Genomic DNA, 6,000 nt, shown 5'->3' on the forward strand with positions numbered 1-6,000 from the left:
TTTGAAAACAGACAGTGAAATCCTCGCCTTTTAATGAAAACAGCACCTGCTAGCTGTAGCCATATAGAAACTGCAAAATAAAAATGTGTGATTAGTTCGCGACAAGTATCAATCCTTCACTTAGCCGGATAGATTCAAAATTATATCTGCATTTGATTGTGAAAAAATAAGCTTCAATGCCACTGCCACAGGTCATTCTGAGCTTGGTCAAATAAATATCCGTATCCGCTCGTCTGGCTTCACTATTCTTGCTTCGCACCTAACTAGAGTATCTGGAATGGTTGCCTTTGAGGAAAAACGAACTGGTGCTTGCTTGCTTGTAGGCGTTGGAAACTAGAAGAGAGAGTTGCGATTAGTTGCATCTAAGTAGCAGTTACTTTGAGTAGCCACGTAAAGTACACTAAGTCCGAAAGGTTCAAAATTACATGCGCGGGACATAGATATCCTCTTGCGACGTAACTGGGCACACGTCAATGTCGCCTGCGTGTATTACAGAAAAATAAGCTTCAATGCAGGAGCCCCCAGTCGTTCTCAGCTCCGTCAATTAAAAATGCTGTACCGGTCGTCTGGCTTCAGTATTCCTGCTTCGGGAATCTGGAATTCTCACCTTTGAGGAAAAGCAAACTGGGACCTGCTGGCTCTTAGGCCTTGGAAACTGCCAGAAAGATTTATGATTAGTTGCGTCCAAGTACCAATTTCTTTGACCAGCCACCTACAGCACACTAAACCGGATAAATTCAAAATTACATGTGCGTGACATGATATGCCTCTTGTGACAAAACTGGGCATACGTTTTGTAGCCCACTGTAACAGTGAAGCCAGACAGACAAGCGGTACGGCATATTTAATTGACGGAGCTCAGAACGACTCGGGACGCTTTCACTGAAGCTTGTTTGGCTGCAATACACTCGTGTATTGCAGCGAAACAAGCTTTAGTGAAAGCGTGCCCAGTCGTTCTGAGCTCCGTCAATTAAATATGCCGTACCGCGTGTATTGCAGTAAAGCAAGCTTTAGTGAAAGCTTCCCCAGTCGTTCCGAGTTCTCTCAATTAAATATGCCATACAGCTTGTTTGGCTTCAGTATTGCTGCTTCAGAGCAATCTAGAAAATCTAGGATCCTCACCTTTGAACGAGAACGAACTGGCGCCTGCTGGCATGTGGGCCGTGGAAACTGCAAAAGAGATTTGCGATTAGTTACGTCCAAGTAACAATTTTTTCGAGTAGCCAACTGCAGCACACTCAAAATTACATGCACGGGACATAGATTCCTCATGCGACGGAACTCCCTTCATCCTTGTTTTCTGTTAACTCTGCTCACCTTCACCACTCGCCTCCAATTTCTGCGCTACTTCTTTAATCTCGATTCTCTGGTTCCCAAAGGCCATGCCATGGCTTGCGCCAGCCACGGATCTGTCAGCTCTGTCACCGGCGCTATTGTGGCAAAGACGCCATAGCACCTGGCGCTTGATGTGTTCTTTTAATATTTCGAGCATGGCTAAAAGCAGGTGGATGGGTGTCGGGTGTGCTCTTCGCTTATTTTCGGATCATCCCGAATCAGAGGGTAGGCGCTTCTGCGATCTGGGCGCATGCTCGGTATTTTACAATAGTTGAAAATAAACTCTGCAGGAATCTTCAGTCATAACAAACAGAATGTTCATGCCAAAAGGCATAGCAAATCGAACACCCACCATCTACCTATTTTCGGTTCTTGTCCGCACGAAGCTGTCGTATACGTAGTCTCCCTTGCTTAAGCCGATCCTCCCTAGTGTCCCGGTTTGGTCTCGTCCTGATGAATCGTCGGTAAAGACCTGAGGTGCGGTCAACATCAGATTAGACCTTTTGAGACAAAACCGTATACTTGCTGGGAGGAAGTACACCCAAACAAATTTCAGGCATGTCATTTATAGTGAGTTTTAAATTGAGAGGCCTGATGTAAAATGAGACGTCAATACTGACGCGCCCCTTTTCTGAACTTTAAATTTTGAAAGGGAACAAGGCACATGAATCCCGGCATGTGGACAAACTTTTTACCATAACATCCCGACTCAACGCCCATCCCCGAATATTCGACCTTTAGACACTTTTAGAAAAAAATATTTTTTTAGAAAACACTCAGTCATCGACCACCCCTACAAAAGCCTGAACCAAGCATACTCGTACCGTGGCTTGTTTGCTCCTGCCGCCCCCTAGTTAATTCTGGGTGACAATGTATTTTTTTTTTAAATTTATCTTACATTTTCAGTTTCGGTTTCACTTGTAGAGGCAGGTGGATGCTTTTGTAAAGCTTCCTCTCTATGTGCTTCCGAGTCAACATTTTTGCAATGGCCAACCCCCGGGCTTTGATTTTGCGCTCCTTGACAAATGCTGAAACTCACATAGGCGGGCCTTGAAAATACTTTCTCTTGGTGGCCCAGAACAAACTCGTGTTCCTGATTGGCAGCTATTTGCTGCGAAGAATACCTGCACATATCCTAAAAAACCCAGTCTTATTCTAATACAGATGCTTTGGCGGGACAGAGACACAAAAGCCTGACACAAGACCACTATAAAGACAGGAAATAAGAGTGTCTGTGAGGAATGAAACACACAATTAACTGAGATAAGCATCAATCACTCACCTTGAAAACAGTTGCGATGAGCGGCAAAGAGCAAACTTCTGGCCTTGATTGGCTGGCTGATGCTTGCCACCAAGACCTGCATGTATAAGAAAGAACCCAATCTTAATCAAACTTGGGCGTTTTTGCAGAAGAGAGACAACAAAATACTAACGCAAAACCACTACACATAGGAAATGGCATACAAGAGGAATGAAACAGAAAACTAATATAGGCGGGCAATAGCTCACCCTGAATATACTTGCTCTTGGTGGCCGAAAACAAACTCGTGTTCCTGATTGGCGGCCATTTTCTGCGAAGAATACCTGCACATATCCTAAAGAACCAGTCTTAGACTAACACAGATGCTTTGGCCGGACAGACACACAAAAGCCTGACACAAGACCACTACAAATACAGGAAATAGTGTCTGTGGGGAATGAAACACACAACTCAGATAGGAATCAATCACTCACCTTGAAAGCACTTGCCATAAGCGGCAAAGAGCGAACTTCTGGTCTTGATTGGCTGATGCTTGCCACCAAGACCTGCATGTATAAGAAAGAACCCGGTCTTAGTCAAACTTGGGTGTTTTTGCAGAACAGGCAAACAAAATACTAATGCAAGACCACTACACATAGGAAATGGCATCCAAGACGAATGGAACACAAACTTGTTGAAAATAGTGAAAGCGCACAATAAAGACAAATACGAAGACGGAGAGGCAAACAGGACGAGCGCTGACTATCAACTGAATTTTTTATTCGAAAAAATAGAAACAGCAAAATAAAACCAGGAAAAGCCACAAATACTACAAATGTGACTAGTCATCAATGACTCGGCCACCACACGTGTCAATAAAGTCCACTTCCTTTTTGTGAAGGAAAAGTGAGGGTTGACTGATACACTTATCCGGACATTCCTTCTTTATCATATAAGCCTCCAGTACCTCCCTCGCTACCTTTTCTTTACCTCTCCCAACGAGTGTAGTGCCTTGGAAGTTGGGAATACAGCGGCATTATCTGCAATGTATGTGTAAATGGGCTGCTGTTGTTGAACGCCAGTGATAAAGCATGTTCGCGCAACCGTTCATTCAAGCACCTTCCGGTCTGGCCTATATAAACCTTGCCGCAGCCCAATGGAATTTTATAGACCACGCCCACCGCACCTTCCACGTTCCTGATAAGTGTATCAGTCAACCCTCACTTTTCCTTCACAAAAAGGAAGTGGACTTCATTGACACGTGTGGTGGCCGAGTCATTGATGACTAGTCACATTTGTAGTATTTGTGGCTTTTCCTGGTTTGATTTTGCTGTTTCTATTTTTTTCGAATAAAAATTCAGTTGATAGTCAGCGCTCGTCCTGTTTGCCTCTCCGTCTTCGTATTCGTCTTTATTGTGCGCTTTCACTACTTTCAACATGCATAACCAACTCGCCTGCACCGCCACATTAGTTAACACAAAACTTGTATAGGCGGGCAATAGCTCACCTTGAAAATACTTGCCCTTGGTGGGCGGGAACAAACTCGTGTTCCTGATTGGCAGCCATTTGCTGCGAAGAATACCTGCACATTTCCTAAAAACCCAGTCTTAGTCTAACACAGATGCTTTGGCCGGACAGAGGCACAAAAGTCTGATGCAAACCACGAAAAGCAGGAAATAGTGTCTGCGAGAGATGAAAACAGACCCAGGTGGAGAGGCTCGTTCCGTTTCACCTTAGTCAAATAGTGTTGCTCATTTTGCTAAAACAATGCATATTTGCTAAAAAAAAGTATAATATATATCTTGCCCCATTTAGCAGAGTTTACTGCCAAGGGTACCTGCACACCAGAATAAGTCAGACTTAGTCAGTTTTTTTTTTCTTTTGATGAGCGAGAACAGAATCCTAAACGGGTGATGAAATAAAATATGAGCCCAGCAAGACAGGCTAGTTTGCCTTGATGCAAGCACAGTGCCTCGGCCGACAAATAAGGTTCTATTCTTGGTCACTTGTCATATTTGGTGGGGACAGGAAAGTAAATGAAAGTAAGGCAATCTGTCTTCCAGCCAACAGCAGCAAACAAAATTCATATACCTCGATGAACCACCTGCAAATAAAATTGGGTGGTAGCCGAGTGGCTTAAGGTGTCAAATTTAAAAGTTACAAACTGTGTAGTTCTGGTTTAAGTTCTCCTGATGTATATTTTTACATTTATTAATTATATTTAAATTGTTTTTCTTTTCAATTTTTGAGGCACTTGCACATAATTTATATGCTTATTCAACTTTAGAAGCGTTTTAATTATACTCCGCGGCTACCTAGTGCTCGTAATAAATTCTCAGTAAAAGTGGCTTTTAAATTGCTTTCCTCGCTCTCGCTGCTGCTTGCTTCCTCAACCTTAAAATGCTGACAACTCGACACAAAATGTGTTTCAAATGTGATGAAGATCAAAATTTCTAAGTTCTTCCCCTGCTTCATGCCCCGACCATGCCACTATACCATACCTGCAGTGACGAATGGACCCGACCATATATGGCCTTTCGGTGTTGTGCGACTCATGCAGCACCTATGCTTCGTGATGGAGCCAGTTTGCGAGGTGCGACCTGCTAGAGCTGTGCAAGCCACAGCTTTACAGCCTGCAAAGGGTGGAAAGATGCCCCTCCCTTTGCAAAGCTCGCAATAGCTCACTCAGAAGCTATTGCAAACACTAGGGAGCCACAGATTGTGAATAAAAGCTCTTCTGAATGTGAATTAGTGTGCAAAATACGCATCTATACGTTAAAACAAAACAAAAAAACGAATTAATATATATATATATATATATCTGTGTGTGTGTGTGTGTGTGTGTACTAAAAAAAAAAGGCAAAACAAGAAAAATTCTCCACGTGGATTTGAACTAAGTGTTACACTGCCCTTGATTTCAGTTCCCTAAGGCCCGCTCATGCGGGGCAGAGTTTCCAGCAATTTTGATGTTACTGGTGGGTTGTTCCCTAAGTTTTCCGAGATCAACACGAATTGCATGGACGAGCAACTCGAGCAACTAGCAAACGCGTGAAGCGGCAGCAGCCAATCAGGAATGCGATATTTTCACGTGACATCCCTGTGATGGTGACGATGACAGCTAAAGACTTGGTTCTGGTTTGAAATGGATCGTTTCTTGGAAATAAACCGTTTTAAAATGGTGAGTTAGTATTCTCAGCACTATTTAAAGATATCAAAACATGTTTTTTTTATATAACTGTGCATCTAAATAGTGCAAAGAAAATCAAATTTCATGATGATGATGGCAAGTTTATTTGTCATCATCACCACCACAGGGGTGTCCCGTGAAAATATCACATTCCCGATTAGCTGCTGCCGCTTCAAACGTCTTCGAGTTGTCCGAGTTTCTCGTCCGTTTCGAGCCGGACCAGATCTCAGCAATTCGT

The sequence above is a fragment of the Ixodes scapularis genome, unplaced genomic scaffold (genome assembly GCF_016920785.2).
Source record: "Ixodes scapularis isolate PalLabHiFi unplaced genomic scaffold, ASM1692078v2 PGA_scaffold2__306_contigs__length_199485367, whole genome shotgun sequence".
NCBI lineage: Eukaryota > Metazoa > Arthropoda > Arachnida > Ixodida > Ixodidae > Ixodes > Ixodes scapularis.